The 13,873-nt window shown below is 32.7% G+C and overlaps 1 protein-coding gene across 4 annotated transcripts in view; it reads right to left on the bottom strand.

Annotated features, from left to right (window-relative positions):
* Positions 1–13,873, bottom strand: part of Flo2 (flotillin-2) — a 315,478-nt gene that overhangs the window by 122,321 nt on the left and 179,284 nt on the right. The window lies entirely within an intron of this gene.

Here is a 13,873-nt window from a genome sequence, read left to right as displayed (position 1 = left end):
AAAAATTCATCCTTTGCGCTTGACGCGAATTTCAAGAGCCCCTGTGGCCTTGTAACGATATCTCTTCCAGTGTCTCTTACCGTTGGGTCCGAATATGTTTGAAACGTTGCCTTGCTAATGCGGGAGCATTGAAGACTTCATCTGTTAGTCCCATTCTGCAGGTCTGCGCCGCCACCTCATGTACCTACAGTCCTTTTTATCGAGTGCCAGTATGAACTTTGGGTATTTCTAATCTACCGCTTTACACATAATTTTTACAGTTTTGCATCCCGCTAGATCGTCCTATCTAATTGTGATTTTTCTTGCTATGCTCTTGTCCGAATCGTCGTATAGACAATGCATGGGTTTACCTATGTCAATCACGTTTTCGGGTGATAGCCGCACATTTACCATACTTTTACACCAACCATCTCTTTCTACAAGTATGTTTACTCTGAAGCTTATTTCCCTGTTGAAAAGTGGGATCATGTAAAATGTTAGTCGGTGGAACCCCAAGGTTTTGCTGAGCATCTGCCTACATGCATAAAATGCATTGATATATGAGTACTAAAATAATTTTAAATATGTAAATAAGGAAAACAAAACCGTAGTAAAGAATATGTATTGAATTCGGACAAGGAGGACAAGATAAGTCGGTTTAGATCAGCCATAACATCATCAACTATTATAGAAGTACAAAGGTCTTGGAATATCACCAATATAGGATGAACTACCAAAATTCTAGTAGTGCTGTTATCATTCATAGGTTATAGGCATCAAATTTGCTAAACTTGTAATTTGTTAAGTACTCTTAGAAAAATAAGAGGTATTAAAAAATCTCATTATCCACAAAAACTATCATTTTCATTATCCCTAAATTAAACTGAGGGCTAAAGTTTTAGAGAAAAATTTCATATATGGTGTGATCTAGTTAAATACTAAACAATGCTTAGTCGCATAACTAACGACGCACCTACCACCCAGATAGATGAGATAATTAAGGTCACAAAGTTAAGTTATAAAACCAAATAAAAAATATGAAATATTCTTAAATAGGATACAATCCTATATATAATATACTAAATACGAATCGTAAGATAGGTATAACTTTCCAGACAATTATGTAAAAAAATGGAATGCATTTTTTAATACTCTTCCTATTTTTTTTATCGCTGTTGAAATCAGTTAATCCTAAAGGAACTACTTTTTTATCCATGGAAAACAAAAAACAATTAGCAAATCTAATTTTAATAAAGCCGAATAAATCTGCCTAACAACAAGTGTCATTCATTATCACGCGTCCGCTAACTCGCATACACGCATGCGCATTAACGAAATAATTTTGATACTTTCACTATTACCAAATTTCGGTCGCTTCAAGTACCAATGCGTACAAATTATGCACATAGAAATGAAATTATATTATAAAATTTTCGGCTGGCCAAATACACTAACAACAACAATCAAGAGCCGAAAAATGGTATTAACAAATAAACCAACTGAAAGAGGAGGAAAAACCAACAAGTGAAGATAATCAATTTGGCAATTCAAGCAATAAAGAGACACCGAAGACAACGGCACACATTGCAATTGCCATTAATTTGCGAATGCGCACCCATTCTTTCCCAAATGTGTATACGAGTACACTCATTAGTATTTACAAATGAAATTGGGTGGCTCGGTTTGAGATCATACAATGTGTTGATCACCGTTTAGGTAGCACAAACTTGTCGCTAAGATCTATAAAATACCATAAAAAATGCTGTAGTTGTTAACGGTGCTTGCAGTGTTTGATACCGCAAAACATTCATGTACATGTACTGTAACTCTTTCGAAGGGAGAGGTAGAAGGTAATAAAACCGGCAAAAAAAAACTGTTTAAATATTTATTTTTATTTAAAAACTTTAGTGATTTTTTTTAATAAAATTTTTGATAAATCCGTTATAGAATTAACTAGGTGGATGAAATTATAACCATTTTTGTTATATGTTTGGTCATGAAAGGTGGCAACACTTCAAGCTGTTAAGCTGCAATTTTTTTAGCTGTGTACATTTGTGTTTTTATATTAAAAAATTCTCGAAGTTTAACTGATTTTTATTACCGTGTTAATACAAATTTTTAGTGATTAAACTCTCAGTTTCATGATAAGTATTTTATGTTCTGTTTTGTGCGGTATTAAAAAGTATTAAAAAGTTTAAACTTTCCAATTTTTGGTGTCGAGTCAGCCTTTCTTTCATTTTGTTTTATTTTATTCTATTTTCTCACTTTGTTTATTTTATTTACTTCTTTATTCACAGCTGTGTTGCGTTTAGTTTTTTATTTGTTACAGTGCTTCTAAAACTGCTCGCTATATTGCTTCTTCAAATTGTCTTGGTTTTAAACTTTGATAAAAAAAAAAAAAAAAAAAAAATTGTTCTTAATTGAATTTATTATTATTAATATTTTATTAACACACTAATTTATTATTAATCTATTAAATTTTGTTATACCTTCTCTTTTATTTGATCTTCATTCTTGTGGTTTATTATGTCTTGTAACTTCCCCAATTGTAACATTAAAGGCGAGTCAGATCGCTACGTTTCATGCTGGCTTTGTGATGGGCTTGCCCATATTAAATGTGCTGGACTGACTGGTAGAATCTTAGATTCTATTATCGACTGTAAGGGATTGCGTTGGTCCTGTTTAAATTGTAGATCTATTGAAATCGATCTATTTAAAGTTTATAGGGAGACACGCAATGGCTTTAACGGAATCGGTCGTGATCTTGTAACCCTCACTGAAAAATTTAGGCACTATGAAAAATTGTTCAAATCTTTTAAGTGCCTGAATGATTCACGCGAATCCTCTAAACCTGCTCCTAAGCGTAAACGTCCTTCCGATGAAGTAACACTTAGTTCTTCTGTTCAGAAAAGAACGTCTCCTCCCAATGACCTAATAAATCTCTCTTCTCCTTGCCCTCAAGGTGATAAGCCGTCAACTTCCAAAGAGCTCAATTCCCCAAAAGCTCTATCTAATAGTAATAAGTGTCTCACAATTCCAGAGGCTCCCCCTATTAACTTAGTAGCATCAGTTAATAACTTGATAGTTATTCCACCTAAAAAGTCTATATTTATTTCGAGACTTGCCAAAGATACCTTGGTGGAGGACATTAAATCTTACTTTTCGTCACGTTTAAAAATCGATGATATCAATATACGTAAATTTAACTTCAATTATGATAGAAGTATATCATCGTTTAAAATAGACGTATCTCTTGAAACATTCAAAAAGATCTTAGATAGTTCATTCTGGCCACCTGGGACTTTTGTACGCGAATTTAAACCTAAACTTAGAAGTCAAACTGAGGAAAACAGTGTTAAATTACCAAAAGCAACCACCGATATAAAAAACTGATTGGTAGAAATTCGCTAAGCATTTATTATCAAAATGTTAGAGGTCTTAATACAAAATTAACTGACTTGTATTTGAACAGTTCCAATTTTAATTTCCATATAATTGGATTTACAGAAACTTGGTTAAAACCTCACATTTTTGATAATGAGATTTTAAACAGTGAATTTCAAATTTTTAGATGTGATCGACTGAACAGAATCGGTGGAGGTGTTCTATTTGCTGTGCATTCCTCTATCCCATCTGAAAATATTCTTGTTCCAGGGACCGACTCATTTGAATTTAAATGTGTTAGAGTATACGTTAATAGTTGCTTTATTTATTTAACCCTATCTTATATACCACCCCATTCCGACTTATCTGTATACATGCAGCATGCTTCTTTAATAAATAGTGCTACCTCGATGGCAAATAATGCAGATTCAATAATTGTATTAGGTGATTTCAATTTACCGTGTGCTTCGTGGAAACCATTCGATGACTATATCGTGCCGATTTGCAATCGGTCATGTTTTAATGAGTTTTTCGAAAAAATGTCCGAGTTGGGTCTGAACCAAATTAATTTGATTCCGAATAAATTTGGTAAATGCTTAGATTTAGTATACGTTGATACCTCTGCAAAGTGTTCCGTTATTCAGAGTAATCCTCTTGTTCTACCAGAGGACTCATATCATCCTGCTTTGGAAATATCTGTCGAAATCTCAGGCATTGTACGGGATAATAATCATCAAACTTCGTGCTTCTGTACTCGGTTTAACTTTGCAAAAGCTAATTTAAAAAAATTAAATATAGAACTTTCTACAATAACATGGCCTAATTATAATGGTGACACTGAATTGAGTGTCTCTCATTTTAATAATATTATTATGAAATTATTTGAAAAGTATGTTCCAATAGTAATTGTTAACAAAAACAAAAGTATAAGTCCGTGGTTTTCGAAAGAGTTATATAAATTGAAAAACAGAAAAACTCGAGCCTTTAAACATTTTAAAAAAACCGGTTCACTTGTCGACTATTCTAAATATTCGCTATTGCGTCGACAATATTTTGACCTAAACAAAAAATGTTATAATAATTACTTAAATAAAGTTAAAAAAAATATTGTAAGTAATCCAAAATCGTTTTATGATTTCGTCAACTCCAAACGCAGGATTTCCAAATTTCCGTCCGCAATGAAATACAAATCTATCATTTCAAGTGACAATGATATTATATCCAATATGTTTGCAGAATTTTTCAAATCAAACTACTGTAATAATTCTTCCAAAACTTTTTCTCATCAGCAAGTGCTGTGTTCGAATACTTTAATTAACGCCCCAGTTATTTCAGAAGAAGACGTCCTTTTTAATTTAAATAAGTTAAAACCATCTTTTAGTTATGGCCCAGACATGATACCCTCATGCTTCCTAAAAAATAGTGCCAAATATATTTACTTGCCTTTGACAAGGATATTTAATTCCTCTCTTAAACACGGTATATTTCCTTCAATATGGAAACAGTCATTTATAATCCCTTTGCATAAAAGTGGATTTAGATCGAACATTGAAAACTATAGAGGTATCGCAAAACTATCAGTTATACCTAAACTTTTTGAAGCTATCATCACTGACCATATAACCTTTTCGATTTCTCCGTTAATTTCCCCATCTCAGCATGGATTTCGTAAAGGGAACTCGACTATATCAAACTTACTTGAATTTGTAAACCATGTATCATTGGGTTTTAGGGAACATAAGCATACGGATGTTATATACACAGACTTTAGCAAAGCTTTCGATAAAGTAAATATCTCGATTCTCATACATAAACTTGATCTTCTGGGCTTTCAGCCAAGATTCCTTCAATGGGTATCTTCCTATCTTTATAATAGAACACAACGAGTGATATTTGAGGATACACCTTCAGATACAATTAATGTTTCTTCTGGTGTTCCGCAAGGTAGTCATCTTGGCCCGATTCTGTTCTTGTTGTTTATTAACGATATCTCTTCAGTAATAAAATTCTCAAAAATTTTATTATACGCTGACGATGTAAAGCTTTTTAAATCATACACTTCAACTGAGGAAAGGTGTCTGTTGCAAACAGACTTAAACAATTTGGTTGCATGGTGTGATAGAAATGATTTGCCATTGAATCTCAATAAATGTAAGACGATGTGCTTTTCCCGTAGATCTGTGCACCCCTCTTCTTACGTAATAAAACACCATATTCTAGAGCAAGTTTTAAACTATGTTGATTTGGGAGTTAATATGGACCCTAAGCTTAATTTCAGTCTTCATATTGATACCATGGTCTTGAAAGCAAAAGCTGTCCTCAGTTTTGTTAAACGTTGGTCTAAAGAATTTAGAAATCCGTATATTACTAAAACACTTTATACAACTTTGGTTAGACCTATATTGGAATATGGCTCTGTGGTATGGAACCCTAGCTACCAAATCCATTCTGACAAGTTAGAGTCGGTTCAAAAACAATTTTTACTTTTCGCCTTAGCGCATTTCCGATGGGATGCTAGGGTAAGTCTACCTCCATACACAAGTCGTTTAAAACTTATTAATCTACCTACACTTTCTAGTCGTAGGGAAATGCTTGGCATAATATTCTTAGTGAAACTTTTGAATGGAACTGTTTGCAGTTCTTTTCTCCTGTCTGAAATTAAGTTTAATATCCCGGTTCGCCTTTCGAGGCAGTTTAGACCTTTACTGCTAAAATCCTGTAGATCAAATTTTGAACTAAACGAGCCATTCCGCCGTATATGTCATGATTTTAATTCTCATTCCAGCACATTTGACTTATCTGACTCACTTTTCAAAATTAAAAAGACTTTATTGTTTTCTCTTAATAAATGAAAATGTAACAATTTATTATATTGTAACTTTAGATCTTAGCTGTTGAAATTTTTGTTTCTGTAGCTGAGCAGTTTTAGATCTCAACACTTAAAAAACTCTCTTGCCTTTTCTGACTCGACTAATTCCGCACGTATGCGGATTGCGCCCCTCGCGTCGGTTGGGCGGGAGGAGGGTAATCGTTGGGTTTATTATTAAAAAAAAAAAAAAAAGTAAGTGAAAAACCAAAAACTGTAGTCTCTTAACTTCCCAAAAATTCGTTTAGCCAAAAAAAGCTTCAAGGTCGCCCAGGCAATGCAAAAAGCTTGTAAGATCTTGCTTGATTTTATCCGAAAGTATGAATACTCTATGAAAGGTAGAAAATATAGCTATGTTAGCTTGTCATCCGATAAAGTGACCGACATTGGGAAACCAATGCATTATCTTTACGACGATCTGGACAAGAGTATAGCAAGGACGGTTAAAATTCGTTGGAATGGAATAATGAAACACCGGAAGAGGTATCGATAGTGAGGCCACAGAACCTATTGAAATTTGCTTCAAGCGATGGCATCCTGAAGGATGACTACTCCTCATGGACTTCGTAACGGAGCTCCATTTTGTATCGCTAAGGACCAAAACTGGTCTATCCATTGCTCCCGAACCTACCAGACTAACCTAACCTAATATCAACCGAGTAAGTAAGTCTAAGTTTCATCAAGATTTCTTATATGTTGACCGATAAATGCGGTATAAAGTCAACCGGAAGTTCAAAAATATATATATTAGGTATATGCGTACTATTCTCCCCGAATTTCAATACAAGAACTCACAGATTGACCGATATGTTCGATAAAATATCAGTCATATGCACTGGTGCCCAATAGTTTTATTCTGATAACTTGACTGATGAAAATTAGTTATATGATAAGTAGGCGTGGTTGCCATTCGATTTCGTACATTTTCAGAGTGTGTGATAGTTTTGTTTGGATAACCTCACACACTAAATTTAGTTGATATTGGTTATATAATTCATGAGATATAATGTTTCAACAAACACATCGGCTCCTATAAGGCCTTCCCTACATTTCCGCATTTATTCAGGGAATTATTTAGTAGTTTTCAACATAATCATTATATGGCGGGTAGGCGTGGGTATAATCTACTTTCACTCGTTTTCACAATATTTGAAGAGGTGCTAAAAAAAACTTCCTTTCAGCAAGCTTGGTTAATTTAGTTTGCGGTTTGGGAAATATGTATATTTCGACATTTAGGGGCGGAGCCACGCCCACTTTAAAAAAATTTCAGCCAGCGATGTCCCTTGTTACTGCGATCTCCCGTACAGTTATGTATCTTAATTAATTGCTTAGTTATGGCTTTTCGTTTAATATTATAGGTTTTCGTTTAATGGCGTTTTGTGGACGTGGCAATGGTCCGATTACGCCCGTTTACAATAACAACCTCGATTGGGTGCCACGTTTCATGAAGACATTTAAATTTTTACTCAAGTTATCGCTTGCGGGGCCAAACGGGTGGAAAAAAGTAGAATTGCCCTCTTCAAGCTGGATCCTCCGAAATAAAAGAAATCAAGCCTCATTCATTAGATATCTCCAGATAACGACGAGAGGGTTTTTTAAATTTTGAATTTTTTTGGAACACTTTGAAGGGAAAACCCAATTTTTTGCGAAAAAATCAGCTAATTTGTTATGGTAAAATAAACTATATTTAAGATTATTAAAATTGATATATTTAAAAATATATCTCTGGCCTCGTAAATTAGGAACAGAAAAAGGTTTTAAAATTTCAAAAGAAAAGGTGCAGTAGTTTTGAAGTTATGAAGGGCACCGAATTTAAAAACGAGAAAAAGTTTTTGATACTAGAAAATCTGATGTAAAACGTATATAAAAAAGGTATAAAAATACTAGTAACTTCCGCACCGGTACCGTATTTAAAAACGAGAAAAGTTTTAAACACTACAAAATATGATGTAAAACGTTCATAAGAAAGGTATAAAAATACTCGTAACTTCGTTAATTTTGCTTCAATCGACTTGTGTTTTGGTCACAATATTCTTGCAATATTATGGCAACTAAAAAATTAAAAGAATTTTTTTTTTTTTTAATTATAAAACTTTCATGAACACCGTTAAATTATCGTTAATCACATTTTATTTGGATATTTACATATGTACCAATGTATGTATGTACTCGTATTCGTATGTACTTCCATTGATTTTATGTGTGTTCACATCCGCAAATTACAGTGAAGAGTAAACGAAAAACACTTTGACGAATCCAATCACTGTTATCTATCTATGACGAAGTCGACCGTGTTGTGATGACACAGTTTTAAAAGCTCACCTGAAAAAGGAAAGAAAGAGAAAGTGTTAGTTTTTTATAGCTATTTAAAGTATTCAGTGATTACTTTGGGAGAAGACATCAAAAAAAAAAAAATATGCGTAAATATCTCTTACGAAATGAACAAATTAATTTTGTTTACAAACTTTTAAATTGCAATAAACGTTTAGGGCCAAAATTGGTATGTCAGTGAGTTTATCATTCAGATTATTCAGTGAGTCAAATTATTTATATAATAAATTAACACTCACTTTGACTAATCTTGGTAACACACACTATGAAGAAATTTATGGCTTCGTCGAAACTAAATATCTCTTTTTGATAATGATATTCCTTAAGTACTTTAATTCTTGCTAAAAATATTAAGGGCAATGATAAGAACAACATTGACGCTATGAATTTGAGAATGCATACATATATTTGAACATTTAGGACCTCTGATGTTCTCAACCGAAGTTCACTAGGAGGAATGAACGTCAATATGAGTTGCACTAAAAAGGTACAAGTATCACATAAGTCCGTACCAAAAATTATTAATAAATACTCCTACAATATACTCGTAGCTCGACAAAATATATTATTATCCGAAGCTTATAGATCAGGGTAGATAATATTTGAAAGCAAAAAAAAAAAATGAAACTCATGGGGAAACGAGAGTTAAAACAACAAAAATTAAAGGAAAAATAATTTGCAGGCGTTCTGGGTTCGGGAAAGGGATGGGGGTGGTTGAATTTTCAGCGGTTAGAAACTGTGTATCTCGATTTTCGGCAAAACGACGAGTCGTTTGGAAAAAAGATATATGGTTAAGTTGTAGGTAAAAAAATATTTGGAGCTTTGGTATTTACACCTTTTTACATAAACTCGAAATTTATGTGAACAGTTTGAATTTGAATCAAAGAAAGATTCACAAAACAGAGTGAAGCTAACAGAAAAAAACTTTTCGCTTAAAATAGAATTCATTATCTACAGGCAAAAACACCCAACAGTCGGAACGTAAGAAATAAATTGGATCAATTAAGAAGGAAATGTGGGCACTACATATTGGTTTGATATTTGTAGTTTTAGAATTTTTATTTAATAATAATTAAAGTTGGCTTAAAAATACTAGAAAAAAAATTATTTAAACTGCTTTAAGAAACCAAAATTATTATCTCATCTATTTTTTTCGATTAAAGAATCGAATCTTGTTAAGAATGTTGAAAAGTCAACATAACTATATACTACAAGTATACATAAGTTGCACGAGTAGTTTATTTTTTAATATCTGCACTTTTGTAATTCATTTTCCACCACTGTGGCCAAAAATATGAAATGTAACTGAGGCAGCGTAGCTCTTACAATTTAACACTGAAATGCGCGCAAGTGTGGTTTTGTTGCGTTGATGGGCACTTAGAGCAGGGGAGCATGTAGTAAATGTCTTTTAATTAAATGTTGAACAAATGTAAGAGCACACGTGGTACTCGATGCAGTCGCCAAACAATTCCAACAACTAATTGTGTGTTATTATTATTGGGAAGATGAAAAGGCGGTTACATTTCTACACATCTTAACATGAATTTGGATTAAAACGCGGACTGTGTAACTATCTACTTCGCAACTTTGGATAAATATATATATCAATTTATGCTAGAAACTTGCTTTTCGGCTAGCTTGTATTTATATAGCACAAACAGTAGTTATGCAATGTATACATGTAGTTATGCAATGTTTTTGTAGTTTTAATTTTTTGTTTTCATTTTATTTTGCAGGTTTGACCTTCAACTCATTTTTTTATAATTTCCTTGTTTCTCTCGATTTTCTTTCCATTTTAACTTACGTGCTGTAAGAAATGGAGACAGTGAAATGAACCGATTTTCCATCAGCTAGTTATCAAATATAAAATAATGCTATATATGTATTATATCATAGTCATTATGAGTATGCTCATAAAGTAGGTAAGTAAATATTATTATATAACAGTAATGATAATGATTATTACGGACGTTAATATGAACAGTATAGGTATACTCAAATCAAAATACAAACATTAATAATATTGTGTTTTAAATGTAAAAAAATATAGTAATTTACATAAATAATAGGTAATGCAATCTCCGTGACACCGGACTGCAGACCTCTGAGAAGTACAATAATCGTTATATGGTAACCTCATTCTGCTAGCACATCTGCCAATTAGACAGTGACCTGTTAGCACTCTTACAAAAGTTTTTATGTCATTCCTTTTGAATATTAATTGTCGGCATGTGCGGCCTAGGTTTATCGTGAAATAGGGTGTTAGATCCACTACGAGATCAAGACATTCTTTCACTATCTTCGAAGAAGCCATAAGAGACTTTAGTGATTTTGAATCCGCTTGGATATCTGTATACATAAATATATTTCTTGTCGGGAGCATACTCTTGAACAAGAAAACTTTATTTATTAATTGATCTCCGCTTTGAAGACACTGCAGTGGTATGGTAATCAGAAGGCGATTCTGGTATCAAATCTTCTTAAAAAAGAAACCACCTTCCACTCGTTTATATAGTTTGGAACCCTTATTACAGACGTGTAATAGAGAGGATTCCCTCTGTTTAAGACTTGACTTCGCTGCCAGTTGCTTACAGAACAAGTCTGTGGGCATTAAATAGTAATATAAAATAACGTTTAGTGCCTTGTTCTAAGAGCTCTACCTAAGTACTAGCTGCTCTTTGTATGCTTTCCAAACGCCTTACCGCCAATAAGTTACAAAAGGCGTTAATACCATTTGAGCCTCACCATCATTTTACAGATATAAATTGCTTTAGCTTCGCTCTTTACACTAGCGTCTATGTTTTTTTTTTCGTCTATGTTTGGTTTGCATGATAGCTTCCTGTCTAAAATTAGTCTCAAGTTGCTTGTTCTCCTATTGATGGACCGGTACGATATATAATATATGATTAAATTTATATGAACATTGCTCCACTAATTTTCATTACTTTTTTAATAAATCTGTAACGTACAAATAATAATTACGATAACTTAAAAAATACATTAATTTTTAATATAAAATAAAATACATAAATGCCGCTAATTATTTGAACACCAGTGTATAGCTTATAAGCAGTTGCACAGAGTGAGAGGTAATCTTGTTGTTCAATTACTTTCGATTGATTGCTTATTGGTTTGATTGGAGAATGAAACTTTGTAGATAAACTGTTTTTAAGGTATTCACATCGGTGGAAAAAAATTTTTAAAAAGCTTTGGCGACTACTTCTGATGGGTATAAAAAATCATTCAAATGCAAAAAGACGCATACACCATAGTCTACTCATTAAGCAGACTCGAACAATTGCGAACAGTTTACTTCAAACATTTTCAGCATTTTGTTTACAGGGTTAAGTACATTTTTTTAGGACATTTACAAAAAATATTTCAATTATGAATGTATAGCTCAAACATGACAAAATCATAGAATGAAGATATTTTATTTTAGAAAAAAAATGTTCATATCGTGTAATAATTGAACCTTAGCCTTCATACGTATCATTATCGTAATGTGACAATTAAAAACGCAAGAAAGGGTATCATAAAACGTTATATGTATTGATTCTTAACATTTTAATAAGCTCCACTTGAACTTACATATTTTTCACCGTTATAACGAACTTATTGAATAAGACGTCTACTTAGAAGAACTTTATTTTTTTTCTTCTAAGTTCTCTGGTCTAACTACCGTAAACCTCACAGTTATTTTTGTAGAAACAAAAAAATTATATTTGGTATTGCTTGCCTATCAAAACTACCAACACTGTAATCAAAATATTTTTGGTCAAAATCAACCCTTTATTTTAACTAAAAGCGTAAAAACGTAATTAAATCCTCGACATTCCCAGTTTGGTCAGTATTAAATCACTCTCCGCACTTAACTTAATTAAAGTAATTACCAAAAGTAAATAATGAAGACACAAAAAACTATCAGCAACTTGCAGACGTATGTGGAGACTTAGCTCAAATGTAAATACACGCATGCGTGCGAATTTAAGTAAGTATGAAGTACTCATAAGTAGTTTGCAAAATTCGACTGACCTAATGGGCTATTTGAGGGCAAATTTTATATGTTATTTAATTTTTTTCTCTGTTACACTAGCTTACGTGACTTTTTGCATGGGATGTAGTGCAAAGAATTGCGACACGTGTAGTTTGCCAAATAACTGTTATTTGTGCAAAGTAAAGTTAAACATTTGTATTATACATAAAAGAAATAAATCTGAAAAGTGGAATGTGTGAAAATTGCTTATCGAAGGTGAAGAGGGGATAGTTTGAAAAAGAACGATTTATAAAGGTTATCAGAAGAAGACACGGCACTATTATCTTTGTAATAATTATAACTTAAGAGAAGTTGTGGATATGGTCCACATATGGGCGTTTGAGCTTTAATGCAGGTAGAGCAAGCGTAAGACACTTTTGATGCGAGTTGCTCTCAGTTTATCAAATTTTAAGTTATATATGTTTGAGCTCTGCTCTCTTGCTATCAAATTTATACTGAAAAGCTGCAACAAAATTATACGTTGAATTCAATGTCAGAAAGTATGAGGATACTTGATTAAAGTACTAATACTTGCTAATGTATTTGTTTATAATTAGGCGGAGTGCGGAACTTTTATCCGTTAAACGTAAATTACTCTTAGCTCGAGACTCTCCACCGGAACCACCTGAATAAGAATTACTACTTTCTACTACGATCTATTTGAAAAGTCAAGCAGTTAGCATTCGAGATACTCTTAAGAATATATAAAATATTAAATAACATATAATGTTACTAACATATAACACTATGGAGGAGCCTATTCAAGGTATTTCTAAAAGAGAGTATTTCCTTCCACTTTGTTTTGAAAATACTTCTGATTCAGTAATAGTGAATACATACATATTTCCAACACTGGGTACACTAATTCAAAATATGCCAGAATTCAAAATCTTTCGAATGCTTCCCGGAAGAATTTCTCAAAGCGTTTGCATTTCAAAATATATTTAAATTGAAGACTTTGCGTGGTAAATGTAGTTTTAAAATAACATAGGAAAGAAAGGACAAAATGTATTACTTATTTGCCAGCACGATCAGACTACAGAACTCGGACTCTAAATTTACTGGAATTTTTAAGAAAGTCTTTATGAATGATTCGCTAAAAGTCATTAATACAAAAACAAAATTACATTAATCATGTATGTATATAGATTGGCCAAATATACACCCTTGACAATCAACCCTTAAGTTAATCAACACATAAACATCTCACTAATTGAGCACCAATCGGTTTGACGCACTTTAACCGTTTCGCTGCAACGCCAAACCGGCTGGGAGTC

The sequence above is a fragment of the Bactrocera oleae genome, chromosome 5 (genome assembly GCF_042242935.1).
Source record: "Bactrocera oleae isolate idBacOlea1 chromosome 5, idBacOlea1, whole genome shotgun sequence".
In the NCBI taxonomy this organism is placed as follows: Eukaryota; Metazoa; Arthropoda; class Insecta; order Diptera; family Tephritidae; genus Bactrocera; species Bactrocera oleae.
Note: the sequence above shows the minus strand (reverse complement) of the source record. Positions and strands in the feature narration are given on the sequence as shown.